At 46.7% G+C, this 26,186-nt stretch overlaps 1 protein-coding gene across 3 annotated transcripts in view; it reads left to right on the top strand.

Annotated features, from left to right (window-relative positions):
• Positions 1-16,096: 16,096 nt before the first annotated feature.
• Positions 16,097-26,186, top strand: part of sptbn2 (spectrin, beta, non-erythrocytic 2) — a 376,681-nt gene continuing 366,591 nt past the window's right edge. For 2 of the 3 annotated variants that reach the window (XM_070868170.1, XM_070868166.1), the window contains exon 1: positions 16,097-16,261. The gene's annotated coding sequence lies outside the window, so the exon portion shown is untranslated. Of the gene's footprint in view, positions 16,262-18,351; positions 18,441-26,186 lie in introns of all 3 variants that reach the window. The other variant, XM_070868167.1, reaches the window with a different exon arrangement.

The raw sequence follows: 26,186 nt of genomic DNA, 5'->3' as shown, positions 1-26,186 counted from the left end.
TGGGAGGGGAACAGTAAACAGGGTTGGGGAACAATAAATGGTCTCTTTTCTCGAGGAAAGAGTTGGCCTGATTGAGGTCTTTAAAATTATGAATGTTTGATCGGGTAGACGTTGCAAAGATGTTTCCACTTGTGGAGGAGACCAGTCATAAATAAAGAGCCAGACCTTTCAGGAGTGAAATTAGGAAACACTTCGACAGGCAAAGAAGCTTGGAACTCTCTTCCGCAAATGGCAACTGATGCCAGATCAATTGCTAATTTTAAATCGGAGTTTGATAGCTTAAGGAATGTGGGCCAAAGGCAGGTAGATGGAGTTAGGTCGCAGATCAGCCATGATCTCATTGAATGCCGGAACAGGCTCGAGGGGCTGAATGGCCTCCTCCCGTTCCGATGTTCCTAAATCCAAAAGGGATTTCCGGAGAAACTTCTTTACATAAGAACATAAGAAATGGGAGCAGGAGTAGGCCATACGGCCCCTTGAGCCTGCTCCGCCATTTAATACGATCATGGCTGATCCGATCATGGACTCAGGTCCACTTCCCTGCCCGTTCCCCATAACCCCTATTCCCTTGTCAGTTAAGAAACTGTCTATCTCTGTCTTAAATTTATTTAATGTCCCGGCTTCCACGGCTCTCTGAGGCAGCAAATTCCACAGATTTACAACCCTCTGCACTTGGAGAGTGGTGAGAATGTGGAACTCGCTACCTCAGGGAGGGGTTGAGGCGAATAGTATCGATGTATTTAAGGGGAAGCTGGATAAACACACGAGGGAGAAAGGAACAGAAGGTTATGTTGATGGGGTGTGAGATGAAGATGGGTGGGAGGAGGCTCGTGTGGAGCATAAACACCGGCACGGAGCGGTTGGATTAAATGGTCTGTTTCTGCGCGGTAAATATTTTGCAATAGTTTCATACCCTGCATACATACCCATTCCTCTTGTGTGAGTTCAGACAGTGAGAAGAGGCAGGCTATTTAATTTTGAGCATCACACAGCTTAAACCTGTCCTCACCTGACAGTCACGCAAGCTAACTCTTCGTGCGACGATTAGATTATAAATTCTCTCTCCCCGCCCCCCGCAAACTCCATCTCCAACTAATTAAGCTGTTTTCTATTCTACTTTATTTTTCAGTTATATAACGTGACAAGATTTTTTTGTCAGATCTGAAATGTATTTTCTGTTTATTTTGAAATGAATATCTCCTTTTTTCCTCCCTGAGCACTAAAGGAATTATTGGAATGTGACATCTCTGTGGTCTTACTCTGGCAGTTATGTAGCAGCACTCACTGGATAGCGATCAGCGCTATCAATTCTTTCTTATGCAGTCAACTTAGGCGAGGATGACTTGCTTCCACACTAACATGAGTTCTAAGGTGACTGATGAGTCCAATGTGGGACCTACAGTCTCTGTCACAGGCGGTGTCTGGGGCAGACGGTGGTTGGAGGGACGGGTGGGTGGGGTGCTTAATTTGTCCGCTGTTTGCGCTTGGCTTCCGCATGCTCACCTCCTCGTGACTCGAGGTGTTCGGATCCTTCCCGGATGCTCCTCCTCCACTTTGAGCGGTCTTGGGGCAGGGAGTCCCCAAGGTGTCGGTGCGGATGTTGCATTTTTTCAAGGAGGCTTTGAGGGTGTCCTTGAAGCGTTTTCTCTGCCCACGTGGGGCTCTCCTGCCATGATGTAGTTGGGAGTAGAGTGTTTCTTTCTGGATTCTAGCATCGAACATGCGGACAATGTGGCCCGCGCTGGTCGAGCGTGGTCAGTGTCTCAGTGCAGGGGATGTTGGCCTGAGAGAGAACGCTGACGTTGGTGCGCCTATAAGAACATAAAAACATAAGAAATAGGAGCAGGAGTAGGCCATACAGCCCCTCAAGCATGCTCCGCCATTTAATTCTGTTTGTATGTATAATATAAGTATACACCCTGCACACTCAATGTACAGTTACATAAGACTACTGGATGTATCTTCACACTGTATACAATATGCTTGTACCACCAGAGGGCGCAACTAGTGGAGGTCAAGGGGTCACCTGTACATTACAGGTAACCAGGTATAAAAGGGAGCTCACCATACTGTACCCTCACTCAGGAGCTGTAATAAATGGACCAAGGTCACCACAGTTCAAGTACATTACCTTACCTCGTGGAGTCATTACTAGAGTGTTTACAGACACAACTACGATCATGGCTGATCCGATCATAGACTCAGGTCCACTTCCCCGCCCGCTCCCCATAACCTCTTATCCCCTTATCGTTTAAGAAACTGTCTATTTCTGTCTTAAATTTATTCAATGTCCCAGCTTCCACAGCTCTCTGAGGCAGCGAAATCCACAGATTCACAACCCTCTGAGAGAAAAAATTTCTCCTCATTTCAGTTTTAAATGGGCGGCCCCTTATTCTAAGATTATACCCTCTGGTTCTAGTCTCCCCCATCAGTGGCAACATCCTCTCTGCATCCACCTTGTCAAGCCTCCTCATAATCTTATACGTTTCATAGAAACATAGAAAATAGGTGCAGGAATAGGCCATTCAATATGATCATGGTTGATCATGCAACTTCAGTAACCCCATTCCTGCTTTCTCTCCATACCCCTTGATCCCTTTAGCTGTAAGGGCCACATCTAACTCCCTTTTGAATATATCTAACGAACTGGCCTCAACAACTTTCTGTGGTAGAGAATTCCACAGGTTCACAATTCTCTGAGTGAAGAAGTTTCTCCTCATCTCGGTCCTAAATGGCTTACCCCTTATCCTTAGACTGTGTCCCCTGGTTCTGGACTTCCCCAACATCGGGAACATTCTTCCTGCATCTAACCTGTCCAATCCCGTCAGAATTTTATATGTTTCTATGAGATCCCCTCTCATTCTTCTAAATTCCAGTGAATATAAGCCTAGTCGATCCAATCTTTCTTCATATGTCAGTCCTGTCATCCCGGGAATCAGTCTGGTGAACCTTCGCTGCACTCCCTCAATAGAAAGAATGTCCTTCCTCAGATTAGGAGGCCAAAACTGTACACAATATTCAAGGTGTGGCCTCACCAAGGCCCTGTATAACTGCAGTAAGACCTCCTTGTTCCTTTACTCAAATCCTCGCGCTATGAAGGCCAACATGCCATTTGCCTTCTTCACCGCCTGCTGTTCCTGCATGCCAACTTTCAATGACTGATGTACCATGACACCCAGATCTCGTTGCAACTCCCCTTTTCCTAATCTGCCGCCATTCAGATAATATTCTGCCTTCCTGTTTTTGCCACCAAAGTGGATAACCTCACATTTATCTACATTATACTGCATCCGGCATGCAATTGCCCACTTACCTAATCTGTCCAAATCACCCTGCAGCCTCTTAGCATCCTCCTCACAGCTCACACTGCCACCCAGCTTAGTGTCATCTGCAAACTTGGAGATATTACATTCAATTCCTGCATCTAAATTTCGTTTCGTTAAGATTACCTCTCATTCTGCTGAATTCCAATGAGTAGAAGGTCAACCTTTCCTCATAAATCAATGAATTTGCAGCATTTTGCAGAGGCAGTGTTGGCGGTACTTTTCCAGTGCTTTGAGGTGCCTGCTGTACATAGTCCATGCTCTGAACCATATAGGAGGGCGGGTATCACTACTGCTCTGAGGACCATGAACTTGGTGCCGGTTTGAGCGCTATCAAAGTGTACAGTAGCTCCAGAAAAAAAGATGATTCTGAATATAAATTCTTGAAAATGTATGAAAAGAATGTAAACAAATATTGAGCGCATTAAATAACCAATAAGCAATGCAGCATCTCACTATTGTTTCTATAACAACTGGCAGCAACAAACAACATGTGAATCTAATTGGGGCAGTTAGGAACCAACAGCCTGTATTTTGCGCTTCAGTGCTGCTTGTTCACTACACTGACAGCTGCCCCACAGAGATTTTGCAGGCTTTTGAGCAGAATCCTGCTATCATCGGGCGTCTCATCCAGCGTGGCGCTCTCTACAGGGGATCTGTGGCATGTGTGCGCAGATCAAGCAACAACGTGGCTCTTCAACCAATCAAATTGAAGAATCCTCACTGAGACACGCAAAGTCTAAACCAGGAAGTATAAATTAGATTAAAAGCATGTACAGAAAGAGAAATAAAGAGAGGGACAGAAAGATGGGATGAAGAGAAAGAGATATAAGAGACAGAAAAAGTAAAAGAGATATATATTGTTTAATCTCCAACACTAATATAATTATGAAGGAATGAGACTCCACACTTGTAAAATTTAATTTTCAGTTCACGTGAAGTTGTTTGGCAGTAATGATAACTTATAACACCATTAAAAATTCACTTACACCTGACTGCACCAGCCCTAACTTTTTCTGGCATGTTTAGTGGGTAACTACTGGATAACTGCAGCAACTTCACACTCTTACATTGATTTTAATGCCGAGTCTATTGGCGAGGTACTGGTATAGAGCAGTCTGTGGAGGAGATGAGTAACTCGGACCACAACTTCCACATTTCTGCATTAAACTGCACATAGCGTATTCCGCAAGTTGCTGTCCGATTTACTCCTAGGAGTGTTTGATGGGACAGTGTAGAGGGAGCTTTACTCTGTATCTAACCCCATGCTGTACCTGCCCTGGGAGTGTTTGATGGAACAGTGTAGAGGGAGCTTTACTCTGTATCTAACCCCGTGCTGTACCTGCCCTGGGAGTGTTTGATGGGACAGTGTAGAGGGAGCTTTACTCTGTATCAAACCATGTGCTGTACCTGCCCTGGGAGTGTTTGATGGGACAGTGTAGAGAGAGCTTTACTCTGTATCTAACCCCGTGCTGTACCTGCCCTGGGAGTGTTTGATGGGACAGTGTAGAGCGAGCTTTACTCTGTATCTAACCCCGTGCTGTACCTGCCCTGGGAGTGTTTGATGGGACAGTGTAGAGGGAGCTTTACTCTGTATCTAACCCCGTGCTGTCCCTGCCCTGGGAGTGTTTGATGGGACAGTGTAGAGGGAGCTTTACTCTGTATTTAACCCCGTGCTTACCTGCACTGGGAGTGTAACTGTTAGTCTCACCGTTATTCTCAACGCTAAATATGGGCTATTAACATTAGACCTTCCTCTGGTGGTACCAATTGTGTCTCTGAGTTTAAATAGCACTTTAAATTGTTTCATTTTTTTTTGCAAGCTTACTGTACTTTTGTCATTCAAATTTCCTCCCTTCATTTGTGATTCCATGGAACTGATTCAAATGGGAAATTTGGTCTATTGTTTCTCCATATATTGGGAATACATGGGAAGATTGATTGGGTTTAGAAAAATGGGAGTAAATGAGAAGGAGTTTGGTTTATTGGGATTCTGCGGAACGAATGGTTGTGCGTATGTAAATATGGAATAAATTGTAATTTTTATCACCAGTAAACTGAAACAAGTTAATTCCTTATATAATTTGTACAAAAACAACAACAGCTTGTATTTATATAGCGTCTTTAATGTAGTGAGATGTCCCAAGGCGCTTCACAGGAGTATTATGGGACAGTAGGCCCCTTGCAGTCAGATTCAGGTGAATTTATAATGGGAAACAAAGAAATGGCAGACCAGTTGAACAAATATGTTGGTTCTGTCTTCACGAAGGAAGACACAAATAACAAAATGGAGAGTGACACAGTTAATTCAGAAACTAGGGTCCTAAACTTAAGAAAAGGTAAAATCAATGGTTTGAGGCGTGAATTGGCTAGAATCGACTGGCAAATGATACTTAAAGGGTTGACGGTGGATAGGCAATGGCAAACATTTAAAGATCACATGGATGAACTTCAGCAATTGTATATCCCTGACTGAAGTAAAAATAAAACGGGGAAGGTGGCTCAACCGTGGCTAACAAAGAAAATGAAGGATAGTGTTAAATCCAAGTAAGAGGCAAAGAAATTGGCCAGAAAAAGCAACAAACCTGAGGACTGGGAGAAATTTAGAATTCAGCAGAGGAGGACAAAGGGTTTAAGCAGGAGGGGGAAAATAGAGTACGAGAAGAAACTTGCCGGGAACATAAAAACTGACTGCAAAAGCTTCTATAAATATGTGAAGAGAAAAAGATTAATGAAGACAAACATAGGTCCCTTGCAGTCGGATTCAGGTGAATTTATAATGGGGAACAAAGAAATGACAGACCAATTGAACAAATACTTTGGTTCTCTCTTCACGAAGGAAGACAAATAACCTTCCGGAAGTACTAGGGGACCGAGGGTCTAGTGAGAAGAAGGAACTGAAGGATGTCCTTATTAGGCGGGAAATTGTGTTAGGGAAATTGATGGGATTGAAGGCCGATAAATCCCCGGGGCCTGATAGTCTGCATCCCAGAGTACTTAAGGAAGTGGCCCTAGAAATAGTGGATGCATTGGTGATCATTTTCCAACAATCTATCAACTCTGGATCAGTCCCTATGGACTGGAGGGTTGCTAATGTAACACCACTTTTTTAAAAAGGGAGGGAGATAGAAAACGGGTAATTATAGACCGGTTAGCCTGACATCAATAGTGGGGAAAATGTTGGAATCAATTATTAAAGATGAAATAACAGCGCATTTGGAAAGCAGTGACAGGATCAGTCCAAGTCAACATGGATTTATGAAAGGGAAATCATGCTTGACAAATCTTCTGGAATTTTTTGAGGATGTAACTAGAAGAGCGGACAAGGGCGAACCAGTGGATGTGGTGTATTTGGACTTTCAAAAGGCCTTTGACAAGGTCCCATACAAGAGATTGGTGTGCAAAATTAAAGCACATCGTATTGGGGGTAATGTACTGACATGGATAGAGAACTAGTTGGCAGAGAGGAAGCAGAGAGACGGGATAAACGGGTCCTTTTCAGAATGGCAGGCAGTGACTATTGGGGTGCCGCAGGGCTCAGTGCTGGGATCACAGCTATTTACAATATACATTAATGATTTGGATGAAGGAATTGAGTGTAATATCTCCAATTTGCAGATGACACTAATCTGGGTAGCAGTGTGAGCTGTGAAGAGGATGCTAAGAGGCTGCAGGATGACTTGGGACAGGTTAGGTGAATGGGCAAATGCATGGCAGATGCAGTATAATGTGGATAAATGTGAGGTTATCCACTTTGGGGGCAAAAACATCAAGGCAGAATATTATCTGAATGGCGGCAGATTAGGAAAAGGGGAGGTGCAACGAGACCTGGGTGTCATGGTACATCAGTCATTGAAAGTTGGCATGCAGATACAGCAAGCGGTGAAGAAGGCAAATGGTATGTTGGCCTTCATAGCTAAGGGTTTTGAGTATAGGAGCAGGGAGGTCTTACTGCAATTGTACAAGGCCTTGGTCAGGCCTCACCTGGAATATTGTGTTCAGTTTTGGTCTCCTAATCTGAGGAAGGACGTTCTTGCTATTGAGGGAGTGCAGCGAAGGTTCACCAGACTGATTCCCGGGATGGCAAGACTGACATATGAGGAGAGACTGGATCGATTGGGCCTTTATTCACTGAAATTTAGAAGAATGAGAGGGGATCTCATAGAAACGTATAAAATTCTGACGGGACTGGACAGATTAGATGCAGGAAGAATGTCCCCGATGTTGGGGAAGTCCAGAACCAGGGGACACAGTCTTAGGATAAGGGGTAGGCCATTTAGGACCGAGATGAGGAGAAACTTCTTCACCCAGAGAATTGTGAACCTGTGGAATTTACTACCGCAGAGAGTTGTTGATGCCAGTTCAATGGATATAATCAAGAGGGAGTTAGATATGGCCCTTACGGCTAAAGGGATCAAGGGGTATGGAGAGAAACCAGGAAAGGGGTACTGAGGTGAATGATCAGCCATGATCTTATTGAATGGTGGTGCAGGCTCGAAGGGCCGAATGGCCTACTCCTGCACCTATTTTCTATGTTTCTATAAACTTGACACCGAGCCGCATAAGGAGAAATTAGAGCAAGTGACCAAAAGCTTGGTCAAAGAGGTAGGTTTTAAGGAGCGTCTTGAAGGTGGAAAGTGTGGTAGAGAGTTGGAGATGTTTAGGCAGAGAGTTCCAGAGCTTAGGTCTAAGCAACAGAAGGCACGGCCACCGATGGTTGAACGATTATAATCAGGGATTCTTAAGAAGGCAGAATTAGAGGAGTGCAGATATCTTGTGGGGTTGTGGGGCTGGATTACAGAGATAGAGAGGGGACGAGGACATGGAGGGATTTGAAAATAAGGAGGAGAATTTTGAAATCGAGCCGATGCTTAACCAGAAGCCAATGTAGGACTGCGAGCACAGGGGTGATGGGTGAGCGGGATTTGGTGCGACTTAGGACATGGAGCAGCCGAGTTTTGGATGACCTCAAGTTTATGTAGGGTAGAATGTGGGAGGCCAGCCAAGAGTGCGTTGGAATAGTCAAGTCTAGAGGTAACATAGAAACATAAAAAATAGGTGCAGGAGTAGGCTATTCGGCCCTTCGAGCCCGCACCACCATTCAATATGATCATGGCTGATCATGCAACTTCAGTACCCCACTCCTGCTTTCTCTCCATACCCCTTGATCCCTTTAGTCATAAGGGCCACATCTAACTCCCTTTTGAATATATCCAACATACTGGCCTCAACAACTTTCTGTGGTATAGAATTCCACAGGTTCACAATTCTCTGAGTGAAGAAGTTTCTCCTCATCTCAGTCCTAAATGGCTTACCCCTTATCCTTAGACTGTGACCCCTGGTTCTGGACTTTCCCAACATCGGGAACATTCTTCCTGCATCTAACCTGTCCAATCCTGTCAGAATTTTATATGCTTCTATGAGATGCCCTCCCATTCTTCTAAATTCCAGTGAATATAAGCCTAGTCGATCCAGTCTTTCTTCATATGTCAGTCCTGCCATCCCGGGAATCAGTCTGGTGAACCTTCACTGCACTCCCTCAATAGCAAGAATGTCCTTCCTCAGATTCGGAGACCAAAACTGTACACAATACTCAATGTGTGGCCTCACCAAGGCCCTGTACAACTGCAGCAAGACCTCCCTGCTCCTGTACTCAAATCCCCTCACTATGAAGACCAACATGCCTAACAAAGACATGGATGAGGACTTCAGCAGCCGATGAGCTGAGGCAAGGGCGGAGACGGGCGATGTTACGGAGGTGGAAATAGGCGGTCTTAGTTATGCTGCGGCTATGTGGCCGTAAGCTCATTCCAGGGTCAAATTATGACACCAAGGTTGAATCTGAATTTGGACGAATGAAAATGTTTACGTTCACTGAATTCTAAGAAAAGTCCCACAGCCCTCTGTGGAATATTATAAAGGTTAATAAATAAATGACAGCTGTGAGATAAAAGGAGGCATATTCAGAAAGACAGCTAAGAACGTCTGTTACTTTTAAAATATGCCTTATGATTTCTCCGCCAGATTTTATTTTTGAAGCCAGCAGATCTAAGCATCTTTTGGTAAACAGGAAACAGGTCATTTGGGTGGAATTCTTGACTGAATGCTCCCTCCTGGGAAGAGAATGTAAATTGGTTGCAGGAATGGTGGTGGAAACAGAAGGCGTCCTGTTGTACAAAGATCCGTCCATGTTGTTGTCACCCATCCCGTACTGACAGCGTTCCCCCTTTTTGCTTATAGTTAGTGTCTGCTTCTTCAACCTTGTAAGTTTTTGAGAAGAATTTTTGTTGTTAATTTTGAGCTCATCCAGCTGAGAGATGTTATGTTCTCATTCCAGACACTCAGTCTTAGCACCAAGTTCTCCAGGGTCAGGTACAGCACGGGGTTAGATACAGAGTAAAGCTCCCTCTACACTGTCCCATCAAACACTAACAGGGCAGGTACAGCACGGGTTTAGATACCGAGTAAAGCTCCCTCTACACTGTCCCATCAAACACTCCCAGGGCAGGTACAGGGGGTTAGATACAGAGTAAAGCTCCCTCTACACTGTCCCATCAAACACTCCCAGGGCAGGTACAGGGGGTTAGATACAGAGTAAAGCTCCCTCTACACTGTCCCATCAAACACTCCCAGGGCAGGTACAGGGGGTTAGATACAGAGTAAAGCTCCCTCTACACTGTCCCATCAAACACTCCCAGGGCAGGTACAGCACGGGTTACATACAGAGTAAAGCTCCCTCTACACTGTCCCATTAAACACTCCCAGGGCAGGTACAGCATGGAGTTAGCTAAATACAGAGTAAAGCTCCCTCTACACTGTCTCATCAAACACTCCCAGGGCAGGTACAGCACGGGGTTAGATACAGAGTAAAGCTCCCTCTACACTGTCCCATCAAACACTCCCAGGGCAGGTACAGCACGGGGTTAGATACAGAGTAAAGCTCCCTCTACACTGTCCCATCAAACACTCCCAGGGCAGGTACAGCACGGGGTTAGATACAGAGTAAAGCTCCCTCTACACTGTCCCATCAAACACTCCCAGGGCAGGTACAGCACGGGGTTAGATACAGAGTAAAGCTCCCTCTACACTGTCCCATCAAACACTCCCAGGGTAGGTACAGCATGGGTTAGAAACATAGAAAATAGGCACAGGAGCAGGCCATTCGGCCCTACGAGCCTGCACCACCATTCAATAAGATCATGGCTGATCATTCCTGCAGTACCCCTTTCCTGCTTTCTCTTCATACCCCTTGATCCCCTTAACCGAAATGGCCATATCTAACTCCCTCTTGAATATATCCAATGAACTGGCATCAACAACTCTCTGCGGCAGGAAATTCCACGGGTCAACAACTCTTTGAGTGAAGAGGTTTCACCTCATCTCAGTCCTAAATGGCCTACCCCTTATCCTAAGATTATGTCCCCTGGTTCTGGACTTCCCCAACATCGAGAACATTCTTCCTGCATCTAACCTGTCCCGTCCCGTCAGAATCTTACATGTTTCTATGAGATCCCCTCTCATCCTTCTAAACTCCAATGTATAAAGGCCCAGTTGATCATCGCTCCTCATATGTCAGTCCTGCCATCCCGGGAATCAGTCTGATGAACCTTCGCTTCACTCCCTCAATAGCAAGAACGTCCTTCCTCAGATTAGGAGACCAAAACTGAACACAATATTCCAGGTGCGGCCTCACCAAGGCCCTGTACAGCTGCAGTAAGACCTCCCTGTTCCTATACTCAAATCCCCTAGCTATGAAGGCCAACATACCATTTGATTTCTTCACCGCCTGCTGTACCTGCATGCCAACTTTCAATGACTGATGAAGCATGACACCTAGGTCTCGTTGCACCTCCCCTTTTCTTAATCTGCCGCCATTCAGATAATATTCTGTCTTCATGTTTTTGCCCCCAAAGTGGATAACCTCACATTTATCCACATTATACTGCATCTGCCATGTATTTGCCCACTCACCTAACCTGTCCAAGTCACCCTGCAGCCTCCTATCGTCCCCCTCACAGCTCACACCACCACCCAGTTTAGTGTCATCTGCAAACTTAGAGATATTACACTCAATTCCTTCATCCAAATTATTGATGTATATTGTAAAGAGCTGGGGTCCCAGCACTGAGCCCTGCGGCACTCCACTAGTCACTGTCTGCCATTCTGAAAAGGACCCGTTTATCCCGACTCTCTGCTTTCTGTCTGCCAACCAGTTCTCTATCCACGTCAGTATATTACCCCCAATACGATGTGCTTTGATTTTGCATATCAATCTCTTGTGTGGGACCTTGTCAAAAGCCTTTTGAAAGTCCAAATACACCATATCCATTGGTTTTCCCTTGTCCACTCTCCTAGTTACATCCTCAAAAAATTCCAGAAGATTTGTCAAGCATGATTTCCCCTTCATAAATCCATGCTGACTTGGACCGATCCTGTCACTGCTTTCCAAATGCACTGCTATTTCATCCTTAATAATTTATTCCAACATTTTCCCACTACTGATGTCAGGCTAACCAGTCGATAATTATCCGCTTTCTCTCTCCCTCCCTTTTTAAACAGTGGTGTTACATTAGCTACCCTCCAGTCCATAGGAACTGATCCAGAGTCGATAGATTGTTGGAAAATGATCACCAATGCATCCACTATTTCTAGGGCCACTTCCTTAAGTACTCTGGGATGCAGACTATCAGGCCCCGGGGATTTATCAGCCTTCATTCCCATCAATTTCTCTAACACAATTTCCCACGTAATAAGGATATCCTTCAGTTCCTCCTTCTCACTAGACCCTTGGTCCCCTAGTACATCCGGAAGGTTATTTGTGTCTTCCTTCGTGAAGACAGAACCAAAGTATTTGTTCAATTGGTCTGCCATTTCTTTGTTCCCCATTATAAATTCACCTGAATCTGACTGCAATGGACCTACGTTTGTCTTCAATAATCTTTTTCTCTTCACATATTTATAGAAGCTTAGAAGCTTTTGCAATTAGTTTTTATGTTCCCGGCAAGTTTCTTCTCGTTCTCTATTTTCCCTCTCTTAATTAAACCCTTTGTCCTCCTCTGCTGAATTCTAAATTTCTCCCAGTCCTCAGGTTTGTTGCTTTTTCTGGCCAATTTCTTTGCCTCTTCCTTGGATTTAACACTATCCTTCATTTTCTTTGTTAGCCACGGTTGAGCCACCTTCCCCGTTTTATTTTTACTTCAGCCAGGGATGTACAATTTCTGAAGTTCATCCATGTGATCTTTAAATGTTTGCCATTGCCTATCCACCGTCAACCCTTTGAGTATCATTTGCCAGTCTATTCTAGCCAATTCACGCCTCAAACCATCGAAGTTACCTTTCCTTAAGTTTAGGACCCTAGTTTCTGAATTAACTGTTTCATTCTCCATCCCAATGCAGAATTCCACCATATTATGGTCATTCTTCCCCAAGGGGCCTCGCACAACAAGATTGCTAATTAGTCCCTTCTCATTACATATCACCCGGTTTAGGATGGCCAGCCCTCTAGTTGGTTCCTCGACATATTGGTCTAGAAAACCATCCTTAATACACTCCAGGAAATCCTCCTCCACCGCATTGCTACCAGTTTGGTTAGCCCAATCAATATGTAGATTAAAGTCACCCATGATAGCTGCTGTACCTTTATTGCATGTATCCCTAATTTCTTCTTTGATGCTGTCCCCAACCTTACTTCTACTGTTTTGTGATCTGTACACAACTCCCACGAGCGGTTTCTGCCCTTGGTATTCCGTAGCTCCACCCATACCGATTCCACATTATCCAAGCTAATGTCCTTTCTTACTATTGCATTAATTTCCTCTTTAACCAGCAATGCCACCCCACCTCCTTTTCCTTTCTGTGTATCCTTCCTAAATGTTAAGTTCCCAGCCTTGGTCACCCTGGAGCCATGTCTCCGTGATGCCAATTACATCATACCCGTTAAGTGCTATCTGCGCAGTTAATTCGTCCACCTTATTCCAAATACTCCTTGCATTGAGGCACAGAGCCTGTATTTCTGGGCGGCAATATTTCATTCAACTCCGAAACAACAGTTTGCTTAACGCAGTGCTTGTCTGGGTCATGAAGCTCTCCCTGTTCTCCATGTTGTGATTCCTCAATGGTTTGGAGATTATGCCGTGAGATAACGGTGGACAAATGTTACAGCCGTGGCTCAGTGGGTAGCACACTCGCCTCTGAGTCAGAAGGTTGTGGGTTCAAGTCCCACTCCAGGAACCTGAGCACAAAAAAATCTAGGCTGACACTCCAGTGCAGTGCTGAGGGAGCACCGCTCTGTCGGAGGGGCAGTACTGAGGGAGCGTCGCACTGTTGGAGGGGCAGTGCTGAGGGTGCGTCGCATTGTCGGAGGGGCAGTACTGAGGGAGCGCCACACTGTCGGAGGTGCCTTCTTTCGGATGAAATGTTAAACCGAAGCCCTGTCTGCCCTCTCAGGTGGACATAAAAGATCTCTCACAGCAATATTTATGTCTCAATCAACATAACAAAAATGGATTATCTGGTCATTATCACATTGCTGCTTGCTGTGCGCAAATTGGCTGCTGCGTTTCCCAGATTACAACAGTGACGATACTTCATTGGCTGCAAAACGCTTTGAGACCTCTGGTGGTTGTGAAAGGCGCTATATAAATGCAAGTCTTTCTATTTGAACGTGGGATTGTTGAAAAGTGATTAGGAGCGGAAGATGACCTTGGTTGATTTAGGGAGCTCCCTCTACTGACCTGTCCTCCCAGGATAAGAACAATGAACTCAGTACACACTGGGAAAGTGTCCACATGGCTCTCTCTGACAAGATACCAAAGTTTCCTTCACATGACATTGCCAAGAGCAAAAGGAGCTGTATTCATGTGCGGCAATATTTCATTCAACTCCGAAACAACTGTTTGCCTAACGCAGTGCTTGCCTGGGTCATGGAGTTTACACCCACTCTCCCTGTTCTCCACGTTGTAATTCCTCAATGGTTTGGAAATTACGCCGTGAGATAACAGTGGATAAGTGCTACATGCCATTGTTACCTCTAAAATTGACTATTCCAACACACTTCTGGCTGACCTCCGACATTCTGCCCGAAGTAAACTAGAGGTGATCCAAAACTCGGTTGCCCGTGTTCTAACTCGCAACAAGTCCCGCTCACCCATCACCCCCTGTGCTCACTGCCCCGTGTCCTAACTCACACCGAGTCCCGCTCACACATCACCCCCCTGTGCTCGCTGCCCTGTGTCCTAACTCGCACCGAGTCCCGCTCACACATCACCCCCCTGTGCTCGCTGCCCTGTGTCCTAACTCGCACCGAGTCCCGCTCACCCATCACCCCCTGTGCTCGCTGACCTACATTGGCTTCCGGTGAAGCAACGCTTCGATTTCAAAATTCTCATCCTTGTTTTCAAATCCCTCCATGGCCTTACCCCTCCCTATCTCTGTGATCTTCTCCAGTCCCACAACTCCCCTTAGATGTCTGTGCGACCCCCCCGACGTGGATGCAGAGAGGATATTTCCACTCATAGGGGAAACTAAAACCAGGGGACATAGTCTTAGAATAAATGGCTGCCTATTTAAAACTGTGACGAAGAGAAATGTCTTCTCTCAGAGGGTTTTAAATCTATGGAATTCTCTGCCCCAGAGAGCTGTAGAGGCTGGGTCATTGATGGCCGTACCTTCTCTTGATGGGTGAGCAGGGCAGCCGAGTTTTGGATAACATAGAGTAGAATGTGGGAGGCCGACCAGGAGCGTATCATCATCATAGGTGGTCCCTCGAACGAGGATGACTTGCTTCCACAAGAGTTCACAGATGTTTCAATGAAGGACCCGATGTTTCAGATCCTGAACTCCAATTGAAGGGCTGGAAGATGCCTGTGCGTGGACTTTTTTAACGTGGGGTGGCCGTTGCACATCAGCCACCACACGGGCTTGACAGAGCTCGGCCTTTATCCAGTGGCAAGGGTTGAACCAGGACAACTGGAGACCTGCTCTGCTGCACAGACCTAGCGCGCGCACATATCGCAGTGTGGGCTGGGCCCGTGCTGCACCTGGGCCCTCGGCTCTTCTGGGCCCCGTACTATCATTCGCCGCACCTTCGCCCACCATGTTCCAGGGCCCGGCACTCCAGCTCTATTTATGGTCCCGACCTGCGGTGGTGTTCTCACACAGGTCGGGGCGGCCCACGATCTCGCCAATGTATGTCAGTGAAGACAGGGTGATAGGTGAGTAGGACTTGATGCGAGTTGTTTCCATAGCAGGAATGGGGTACTGAGGTTGCATGTTCAGCCATGAACTCATTGAATGGCGGTGCAGGATCGAAGGGCCGAATGGCCTACTCCTGCACCTATTTTCTATGTTTCTATGTTTCTCGGACACGGGCAGGAGAGTTTTGGATGACCCCAAGTTCCAGAGTTTTGGAAGACCCTAGGAGTGCATTAGAATAGTCAAGTCTAGTTTAATAAAATAAGTCAAGTTTAATACAATAAGAGGCCTGAATGCAGTGGGATATGGTGCCCTGTGCACCTTTTGAGTGGGAATAATCAACATTGGCCAATGGCCTCAACTTGGGAGCCTTCTCCATGAGATTGGCCTCTGGAGCGAACCATTCCAGCTTTAGGGGTGCTGGTGAAGCCCACCGGCGGACAAATATCGCTCCAAAATGAGGCGAATCGGGCAAAAGTAGAGCAGCGCCTGAAAGTAGTCGGGCACAGGCTATTCAGCACGGTCACAGCCGCAAGATACGACGGTGGATGTCGAAAGGCGAAGTAACAGTGGCGCGTCTCCCCCCCCCCCCCATTGGGGAGATGGCGGAGGTGAGGCTCTTGCCGCCCGGACGCTCGGCGGTCGTCGAGTGGGAGCGAGGTTTAAAATCCGGTATTTTTCCACGAAAAAACACCCAAATACCGCCGGAATGTGGCGTCTGAGTGTATAAAGTAAAGAAATCTGAGGTAAAGCATTCATCATCCCGTCGGGAAAGTGCTTAGAAATCGCGGCTTAAAAAATACCGGCGCCGTCGACCAACTTTCTCATTCAACTTTCCTTCTCCCGCTCAATTATGATTTGAATTTTGACAAATATGTACCGGTTTATTGGGACAAATAATCCGCGAGAGGTGTGACTCGCCCCTTCGGTGAGGTGAAACTTTTATTTTTAAGTGATATTAAAGGTTTGGGGCAGGACTACGACAAACTACAAGAAAGACTGCATTTATATAGCGACTTTCTCCACCTCAGCACCTTTCAAAGCGCTTTACGGCCAATGAAGGACCTTTATTTTTAAATGTAGCGACTGTTGTCATGTGGGACACGCCAATTTGCGCACAGCAAGCTCCCACAAACAGCGATGTGATAATGACCCAGGTCATCTGTTTGAGGGATAAGTATTAGCCCCAGGACACCGGGATAACCCCCCCCCCCTTCGAAATAGTGCCAGTGGGATCTTTTACGTCCATCTGAGAGGGCACACGGGGGCCCATGGTTTAATGTCTCATCCGAAAGTCGGCACCTCCGACAGTGCGGTGCTCCCTCAGTACTGTCCCTCTGACAGTGCGGCGCTCCCTCAGTACTGCCCCTCCGACAGTGCGGCGCTCCCTCAGTACTGCCCCTCCGACAGTGCGGCACTCCCTCAGTACTGCCCCTCCGACAGTGCGGCACTCCCTCAGTACTGCCCCTCCGACAGTGCGGCACTCCCTCAGTACTGCCCCTCCGACAGTGCGGCACTCCCTCAGTACTGCCCCTCCGACAGTGCGGCGCTCCCTCAATACTGCCCCTCCGACAGTGCGGCGTTCCCTCAGTACTGCCCCTCCGACAGTGCGGCACTCCCTCAGTACTGCCCCTCCGACAGTGCGGCGCTCCCTCAGTACTGCCCCTCCGACAGTGCGGCACTCCCTCAGTACCGCCCCTCCGACAGTGCGGCGCTCCCTCAGTACCGCCCCTCCGACAGTGCGGCACTCCCTCAGTACTGCACTGGGAGTGTCAGCCTAGATTAATGCGCTCAAGTTCCTGCAGTGGGTCAAACTTCTGACTCGGAGAGTACTACCCATTGAGCCACAGCTGACAGTCAAAAGATATTAATATACTGGCAGAATTTGGCTAATGAATTTTAACACAGATAAGTGTGTGGTACTACATTTTTGGAAGAAAAATAAGCCGATCGCACTTTGGCTCGGATTTTACGGGACGGGCCCGTCAGTTTAATTCTCCACTCCACTCCCTGTCTGTCCTTTCCGTACACAGCCTCTTTCACTGTTCCAACGAAGCTCAACGTAAGCTCAAGGAACAGAACCTCATCTTTCCATTCGGCATTGTCTAGGCTTCTGGACTCAACATCGAGCTCAACAATTTCATATCGTAACCTCTGCCCCTATTTTTTTTCACATGGCAGCGTAGAAACATATAAAATTATGACGGGACTGGACAGGTTAGAGGCAGGAAGAATGTTCCCGTTGCTGGGGAGTTCCAGAACCAGGGGACACAGTCTAAGGATAAGGGGTAAGCCATTTAGGACCGAGATGAGGAGAAACTTCTTCACTCAGGGAATTGTGAACCTGTGGAATTCTCTACCACAGAAAGTTGTTGAGTCCAGTTCGTTAGATATATTCAAAAGGGAGTTAGATGTGGCCCTTATGGCCAAAGGGATCAAGGGGTATGGAGAGAAAGCAGGAATGGGGTACTGAAGTTGCATGATCAGCCATGATCATATTGAATGGTGGTGCAGGCTCGAAGGGCCGAATGGCCTGCTCCTGCACCTACTTTCTATATTTCTATGTTGATGATTCTGCCATTCCCATTTGCACCTCATCTAGACTCGACTCATCTTAACTTGTCGCATTACCATCTCCTTTCGCCTCGCTCCTTTTGTCTCTCTAATCTCTCCTGCCTTCCACCTTATCACAGACGTTCCCCTTTTGTCCTCCCCTCCCCCTGCCCTTTCACTGCCCCCCAACACTTGCTTAAAAATCTGTCAAACCTCTTAACCTTTTCCAGTTAAAACGAAGGGTCGTCGACCTGAAACATTAACTCTGTTTCTCTCTCCACAGACGCTGCCCGACCTGCTGAGTGTCTCCAGCATTTTCTGTTTCTGTTTCAGATTTTCAGCATCCGCGGTATTTTGCTTTGGTACGAAAAGGTAAAGTTCACCACAACAGACGAGAGGAGTTGATAGCGATAAGCACACTCGGCAAAAGTACAATAAAATTCTCACAATCTGACCACATCCTAACATCGCCTTCAAGTCAGATTTCCTCGTTAAATTGTATTGGAACTTTTAGCAGTCCATTCTGATGAATGAATCTCTCCGCTGTCACTCTCTCTCACCTCGCGTTCCTGAAACACACTCCGTGAGATTGCAATACGACTCTCACAAGCCGACGCCATCCTAATACAGTTGCAACGTTGCGAATCCGGAACTCCGAAAACCGGAATTGTCCAAAAACCGAACATTTTGCGCATAGCTGATAGAGTCGTCTGGAATTTTCCGGAATTACTGTCCGAAAACCGGACATTTTTTTGAGGCAAAACCCGAAACCCGGCACGGATTCGTTCGGTTGAGGATTCCGGATTTCAGAAAAGAAAATCAAGTCTGGAATCCGGAATCCTTGACTACATCCGTGCCGGATTTCGGGTTTTGCCGGATTTTGGACCCCGCCACTCAAAACCCGTCACGGATTCGGTTGATGATTCCAGATTTCAGACTATTGATTTTCTTACCTGAAATGCGGGAAACCCCAAAAACCGGAATGGACTCAGTCCTGAGGATTCCGGATTTCGGATGTTGTACCGTGTATCGCCTTTAAGTAACATCACAGACCTCACAATACCTGAAATTTCCACCCTCTCACCATTCTGTTACACCAATCCTTGGGAAGGCGCTATATAAATAAAAGTTGTTGTTGGTGGTGGGAGTCATGTCCAATTTAAACATTTCTAAAGGGGCCAAAAGTAACCTGCACTAATTTTGAAGATTTTTGAATGTTTAAACGATTTAAACAATTATCCTCACTCTTATGCTGATAAAAGCAGGCCCAAAGCCTGCTTGTACCAGGTGTAAGGGCTTGGAGGGCATACTTGCTATAGAGGGAGTGCAACGAAGGTTCACCAGACTGATTCTGGGATGGGGGGGGATTGTCCTGTGAGGAAAGATTGAGTAGACTGGGCCAATATTCTCCAGAGTTTAGATGAATGAGAGGTGATCTCTTTGAAACATACAAAATTTGTACAGGGCTTGACAGGGTGGATGCAGGGAGGGTGTTTCCCCCGGGCTGGGGAATATAGAACCAGGGGTTACAGTCTCAGAATAAGGGATTGACCTTTTTACACAAGAAATAAGAGCAGGAGTAGGCCATTTGACACCTCGAGCCTGCTCCGCCATTCAGTAAAATCATGGCTGATCATCGACCTCAACTCCACTTTCCCGCCCGATCCCTTGATTCCCCTCGACTCCAAAAATCTATCGATCTCAGCCTTGAATATATTCAGAGACTCAGCATCCACAGTCCTTTGGGGCAGAGAATTCCAAAGATTCACCACCCTCTGAGTGAAGAAATTCCTCCTCATCTCAGTCTTGACTGTGCCCCCCACGTTCTAGACACTGCAGCCAGGGGGGAAACAACCTCTCAGCATCTACCCCGTTAATCCCCCCTCAGAATCTTGTATGTTTCAATGAGATCGCCTCTCATTCTTCTAAACTCCAGAGAGTACAGGCCCAGTCTACACGATCTCTCCTCATTGGACAACCCTTTCATCCCAGAGGTAGTTTTGTGCAGGATTTAAACTGTTCATTTCGAACCCTTGCACCGAACAGTCAATGAGCCCAATTTCAAGGACATTAGGGCAGGGTTCCAACTGAGTACCTAATGTATTTTTTGAGTTAATTAAGGCTGCACGTCGTGACATCACAAGTCCCGGCCAGAATGGATGTGATTGGATAATTTCCCACCCCGTCCATCACTGCTGGAGACTGCACCTCTGTCAGTGACTGCGACTGATTTTACGCACAGAATTTGTATTCTGTAACTCTCCTCCACTCACTGCATTACGCTGGAGAAATCACCCTGCATTTATCTGGAGTTGTTTGCTGTAGTTCGTAGAAACTTAAAAAATTATAGACACTGTAGACTGTTTGCTGCAGTGCGGTGTTTAAATAGACTCTGTTTGCTGAGTAAATAGTCTTTGCCGGCCGTTAAGTAGACTGTTGGCTGTGAGTCCTGCCGCAAGTCTCACTCCGCCTCCAACTCATTGGCTGACACGTGGGCCGCCCCCACCTGTGTGAGAACACCACCGCAGGTTAGGGCTATAAAATAGAGCTGGAGCGTTGGGCCCTGGAACATCGTGGGCGAAGGTGCGGCGACAGAGGGTACGGGACCCAGAGAGACGAGGGCCCAGGTGCAACACGGGCCAGCCCACACTGCGATATGTGCGGGCACTAGTCCGTGCAGCAGAGCAGGTCTCCAGTGGTCCTGGTTTAACCCTTGCCACTGGATAAAGGCCTAGCTCTGTCAAGCCCGTGTGGTGGCTGATGTGCAACGGCTACCACCTGTTAATAAAATCCACGCACAGGCATCTTCCACCCTTCAATTGGAGTTCAGGCCTGGAACATCGGGTCCTTCATTGAAACATCTGTGAATTCTTGTGGAAGCAAGTCATCCTCGTTTGAGGGACCGCCGATGATGATGATGGTCGTACAACTCACGTGTCAGACCTCCAAGAGGCTGTCTCACATTTTTCTTCTCGTCTTCAGCGACTGCAATGTAACTCCAGTCTGATAGGAAGTTGTATTTCGAACATGGTCCTCACATGAGCAGAGCTCTACAGCCAATCAACTGATTTTAAAGTGTAGTCACTCTTGTGAAGGGGAATAAAACAGCCTACTTGTGCACCGCAAAGTCCGACAAACAGCAAACAAGACGAATGACTCGTTGGTCGCTTCTGGTGGTAATGGATGAATCCTGACCAGGATACCAGGAGAACTACCTGCTCTCCTTTGGAAAAACTGCTGACACTTTGTGAGGTGCAGTGTATGTGATGTATGGAAACGTGGCAGTTCATTTACAGGCAGCAGGATCTCCTAAACAGCAGTGATTTGACAGACCAGTTCACCTGTCCTTTGGTCGACGTGATTGCGGGATAAACGTTAGCCAGGCCAGAACACCAGGAGAGCTTTAATTCTCCGCCTCCACTCCCACCTTGATCTTTCCGCCCTCGACCTTGTACACTCTTCCAATGAAGCTCAACCTAAGCTCGAGGAACAGCACCTCATCTTTCCATTCGGCACTTTACAACCTTCTGGACTCAACATCGAGTTCAATAATTTCAGGTCATAATGGTGGCTGTTGATGTTTCTGCCATTCCCATTTTCACCTCATCTAGACTCATCTTTTTTTTTCGTTACTTGTCCCATTACCATCTCCTTTTGCTTTGTACAATCATACTTTCTGTCATTGGATCTCTCCTGCCTTCCACCTTATCACAGACCTTCGCTTTTGTTCTTTCCTCCCATATCCCCTTTCCCTGGCCCTGCACTAGCTTAAAATTTTTTCCAGTTCTGACGAAAGGTCATCGACCTGAAACGTTAACTCTGTTTTTCTCTCTCCACTGATGGTACTTGACCTACTGAGTGTTTCCAGCATTTTCTGTTTTTATTATACCAGCAGAACTTCCATGTGTTTCTTCAGTCACAAGATCTTTAATACACACCTGAAAAAGCAGAGTGCACCTTGCTTTAACATCTCATTCAAAGGATGGCACCGTGAATAATGAAGTACTCCCTCAGTACTGCGCTGCAATGTTAGCCCAGGTTACAGGTTGGACCTCTCTGGTCCGGGACTCTCTGGTCCAGAAACATCCGTAGTTCGGCATTAGCTGGGCCTGAGGAAGAGCAGGGTTTACAAAAAAGAAACGTTTTGATTGGCCGGAGCAGCTGTCAGTCAGTGAGTGTGTTTGGTGATTTGCTGGAGCAGCTGCCAGTCAGTGAGTGTGTTTGGTGACTGGTTGGAGCGGCTGTCAGTCAGCGAGTGTGTTCGGTGATTGGCTGGAGTGACTGTCAGTCGGTGAGTTTGTTTGGTGATTGGCTGGAGCGACTGTCAGTCAGTGAGTGTGTGCGCGAGTGCTGAGGGAGCCGCCCACAGGCTGCTAGCACGCACACAGGTCCCGAGGGTGCTGGACCAGAGAGGTCCAACCTGTATCAGCTCCAGTCTTGGAGAAGGCCTTGAACCCACAGCCCTCTCACTCAGGCGAGAGTGCTAGAGACAGCCACGTTGACACCTTCAATGGTAAAGTCAGTACAATAAGTATAACCGAGAGCAATGCATCAAAGATGGGGTCAGAGGAATACACACACACAATGATCATTTTTGCAACAAATCTGTATCAGATCCAACAAAAATAAAACAAGCTGGGAAGCAGCAACGGGAGGCTCCGAGGGGGTAGGTGAAGGGCAACTGTGTCCCAGTTGGGGTGACAAAGTAAAACAAAAAGGCGAGCCACATTTAAGAGGAAGCTTGATAAGAATGTGAGGGAGAAAGGAATAGAAGGTAACGCTGATAGGATGAGATGAAGAGGGGTGGGAGGAGGCTCGTGTGGAGCATAAGAACATAACAAGAATTAGGAGCAGAAGTAGGCCATTCGGCCCCTCGAGCCTGCTCCGCCATTCAGTGAGATCATGGCTGATCTTGTACTTCAACTCCACTTGCCTGCACTATCCCCATATCCCTTGACACCCTTAATATTCAAAAATCTATCGATCTGTCTTGAATATACTCAAGGACTGAGCCTCCACAGCCCTCTGGGGAAGAGAATTCCAAAGATTCACCACCCTCTGAGTGAAGACATTTTTCCTCATCTCCACCCTAAATGGCCGACCCCTTATCCTGAGACTGTGACCCCTGGTTCTAGACTCCCCAGCCCGGGGAAAACATCCTCCCTGCATCTACCCTATTAAGCCCCCTCAGAATTTTATATGTTTCAATAAGATAAGAACGGCCTGCTGTAAATTCTATGTAATATGTAGTGTCAGCCCACTCTTTTTAAAAGGTGTTTACTCCAATTCTTATTTGTGAGGTTTCTAGCTGAGAGTGTGGTTGGGCAGCCCCCAGATCCCTTGCTTCCCAGTGTGACAACTGTTGGGAGGTGTGCGAACAGCCTGGAGTAATTGGCTCTCCAATTTGCCCTCTCTCCTTGTTCAGAAATGTCTGGCTTGCACATAGTGACACCGACGGAGGCACGACTGAGATTGGGAACGCAGTGGATGAAAGATTGTTGAGGCCACTGTACTTGTTGAGTTTATGTTTTTTTTTTACTCCTAATAACGACAACCGTTTTACTGTTATACAGTCCAGAGGAAAAGGTATGTTACATTCCTCCTTCAAGGGGGAGTTGTGTTTAAAGTTTTACGTTGCTGTATAAAATTATGAGGGGCCTAGATAGAGCGGATAGGAAGGACCTGTTTCCCTTAGCAGAGAGGTCAATAACCAGGGGGCATAGATTTAAAATAATTGGTAGAAGGATTAGAGGGGAATTGAGGAGAACCCAGAGGGTGGTGGGGGTCTGGAACTCACTGCCTGAAAGGGTGGTAGAGGCAGAAACCCTCGCCATATTTAAACAGTACTTGGATATGCGCTTGCATAAGAAATAGGAACAAGAGTAGGCCATTTGGCCCCTCGAGCCTGCTCCGCCATTCAATAAGATCATGGCCGATCTGATCTTGGCCTCAACTTCATTTCCCCATAACCCTTGACTCCCTCATCATTCAAGAATCTGTCTTATCTCCACCTTAAATATATTCAATGACCCAGCCTCCACAGCTCTCTAGGGCAGAGAATTCCAAAGATTCACGACCCTCTGAGAGAAGAAATTGCTCCTCATTTCCATTTTAAATGGGTGACCCCTTATTCTGAAATTATGTCCACTAGTTCGAGATTCCCCACGAGCGGAAACATCCTCACAGCATCTACCCCTGTCGAGCCCCTCAGAATCTTGTATGTTTCAATAACATCCCCTCTCATTCTTCTAAACTCCAATGAGTATAGGCCCAACCTGCTCAACTTTTCTTCATAAGACAACCCCTTCATCCCCGGAATCAACCAAGTGAACCTCCTGAAGTGCCCTAACTTACAGGGCAACGGACCAAGAGCTGGTAAGTGGGATTAGGCTGGATAGCTCTTTTTCAGCTGGCACAGACATGATGGGCTGAAGGGCCTCCTTCTGTGCGGTAAACTTCTATGATTCTATGATACTTTCCCAGTTTACAGAGTAAAGTAATGGGCTCTGTAGAATTTCCAGGGCTGTAGGGAAAGAGCAGGAGTGGGACTAATTGAACAGCTTTTTCACAGAGCCGGCACAGGCCCAATGAGCCGAATGGCCTCCTCCGGTGCTGTGTGATTCTAAGATCAAGTGTGGTCAGTGCTTCAATGCTGGGGATGTTGGACTGGTCGAGGACGCTAACGTTGGTGCGTCTGTCCTCCCAGGGCATTTGTAGGATCTTGTGGAGACATCGCTGGTGGTATTTCTCCAGCGACTTGAGGTGTCTACTGTACATGGTCCATGTCTCTGAGCCATACAGGAGGGCGGGTATTACTACAGCCCTGTAGACCATGAGCTTGGTGAAAGTTTTGAGGGACTGGTCTTCAAACACTCTTTTCCTCAGGCGCCCGAAGGCTGCACTGGAGGTGGTGTTGGATCTCGTCGTCAATGCCTGCTCTTGTTGATAGGAGGCTCCCAAGATAAGGGAAGTGGTCCACGTTGTCCAGGGCTGCGCCGTGAATCTTGATGTCTCGGGGTTACATCTGGGAGTCCCTGGCCAAAGACCGCCCTAAGTGGAGGAAGTGCATCTGGGCGGGCGCTGAGCTCCTCGAGTATTGTCGCGAGAGCATGCAGAAACCAAGTGCAGGCAGCGGAAGGAGCATGCGGCAAACCAGGCTCCCTGCCCACCCTTCCCCTCAACCACTGTCTGTCCCACCTGTGACAGGGACTGTGGTTCCCGTATTGGACTGATCAGCCACCTAAGGACTCATGTTAAGAGTGGAAGCAAGTCTTCCTCGATTTCGAGGGACTGCCTATGATGATGATGATGATGATTCGAAGAGTCAGTCTGGAGTGCTGAGCAGCCCTTTGCCATGTCTACACACCCAGCCGATGGTTTTGGTTTCCCTGTAGCCTGCAGTAAAATTGGGGTAAAACATATGCTGATGAATAGGTTGTGATAAGTAATAGTCTCTTGAATTCACAGTATTTTAATTTAGAGTTATCGTTTTCTGTTGGGTTGTTGGTTGGTCTCTGCTGGGGCAGCTGTTGGGGGTGGGAGAAACGGGGGCAGGGCACCTTAATGATCCTGAGCTATTGAGGGGAAAAGTCAGTGAGAGGGTTCACATTGACTCCTGTGGGCAAGTGTGCGTGTACATTGGGTGAACGCAGGAACTGGTTTGGCTGTGACGAATCACATGACCGAATAACCAAACAACCATTCACCGTCGAGGGTCACAGGTAAAGCATGCAAAGAATGCTTCACGTCGGTGGAACAGTATACCAGCATAAGCCTTCAGGAGAAAAAAATGAAATAAAATAGTTACATTTTATTAATAAGAATATTACAGACATACATATATATACTTTGAAAATTAGATTAAAAGTTTGTGTCCCAAGGCCCCAATGCTTTAAATTTTACAGATTTCAGCGCAGCTGCTAAATATTACTTCTGTTTCTGAATATTCCTGTCCGCATAGCTTGTGCTTGTCTCTCTCCTTGGCAAATAACAAAACTATTTTATGGCAACATTATTTTAAAAAGATTTATCTCCTCCAGGAGATGAGTACATTCAACAGAGATTTTTAATGCTACCGAATGTATAAATGAACCTATAATAGGAACTGATTCATTTGCT

Source organism: Pristiophorus japonicus, chromosome 27, assembly GCF_044704955.1.
Source record: "Pristiophorus japonicus isolate sPriJap1 chromosome 27, sPriJap1.hap1, whole genome shotgun sequence".
NCBI lineage: Eukaryota > Metazoa > Chordata > Chondrichthyes > Pristiophoridae > Pristiophorus > Pristiophorus japonicus.
The sequence above is the reverse complement of the archived record's forward strand: the minus strand, read 5'-3'. Positions and strand labels throughout refer to the sequence as shown.